A 1,343-nucleotide genomic window follows, 5' to 3' on the forward strand; every position below is an offset into this window, starting at 1 on the left:
AGGATGATGGTGTAGGCCAGAGAGAGAGTGAGAGAGCCTTGTGTTTTGTTCTGATCACCAGACAGGCACCCCTGCCCACCTGGCAGGTGTCTCTACCATTCTGGCAGGCATCTCTGCCCTGTCTGGTTCTCAAGCTTTATTTATGGCAAAAGGTACAAGGACCAGAAAGAGCAGTAGATGATTTCTCATAGATAGGTTTTACAATTTTCCAGGACATGGGTTCTGCAGAAGTTACAATTCTAGTAGTAATGATTGTCATAAAAACCTTAGCTACAGGCACTCATGATGTCATAGGTATTTCTACAAAACCTCAGGTCTAGCCTTAAGGAAGCGACCTTTAACCAAGAGGCAAACAGCATTGTTTAGTAAAGGTCAGTATTTTATGATTAAGGGTCATTAGGCTGTTTATAACGCTAAGAGAAAGTTCCCAGAAAAACAGGTTCTCAGGAGACATAAGGCCTGCTCTCACAGCCCAAAGATGACTGATACATTTTATTGCAGGAGTGACTTTCACAAAGGCGTTCAGGTCCAGAAGGTAGTCAGTTACCAGGTAATTGCTTAGGGGAAAATGATGTGTTGCATTAGGGTGTATCTAGTTTACTCATCTTTTCCCTGACCAGGTGCAATCATGCCTCAGGGACAGGGCAGGGGGACAGGCTGCTCCTGACACTAATCAGCAAAGCACTCTGAAGTTCGGTGCCCAAGCAGACATGAAAAGATTCAAGAGGGTAGAGTTTGGGAGCTATCTGGGGGGCAAGAGACCGTGCAAACCTGCCATACCCTCACCAGGAATTTTCACTCTACCAGTGAGTTCAAATATCTCCCAACAGTCCCCTGTTGGGCATGATTATGACCTGAGCCAGTCAGACACTTAACCAACTGAGCCACCCAGGGGCCTTCATGAAAGTCTATTAAAAACATTCCTTTGGAGCCAGACTTAATGAGCCCCTGGGCTTCCGTGATGGTCCCCAGCAGGTGCTCCCTCATGCACACATCCCAACCTCCACCTCCAGCTTGACTGCCCTGATTGCCACAGGTCCAGGTGAGGGGCTGCTCCTCTCTCTTCCCTTTGAGAGGGTGGGTGTGGCACGTGTGGCTTGGGGACGGGGAAGCTTGCTCAGGCAGGGCTCTCCAGCCCTAAATCGGACCCAGAGTCACCTGATGCTGGTCTGGAACCAGCTGCTGGAGTCTTTGTACTTTCCCTCTAGGAAATAAATGGAAAAAATATCAACCTGTGAGTATCAGAAATACCCGAATCAAGTTCATCATTTCCAGCGTGTGGGGCTCAATCTACCTGCTTAGTTTTGGCCCCCAACCCCCACTCTGATGGGTTTCTCTCAGCC

This window comes from Suricata suricatta, chromosome 3 (assembly GCF_006229205.1).
Source record: "Suricata suricatta isolate VVHF042 chromosome 3, meerkat_22Aug2017_6uvM2_HiC, whole genome shotgun sequence".
Lineage (NCBI taxonomy): Eukaryota > Metazoa > Chordata > Mammalia > Carnivora > Herpestidae > Suricata > Suricata suricatta.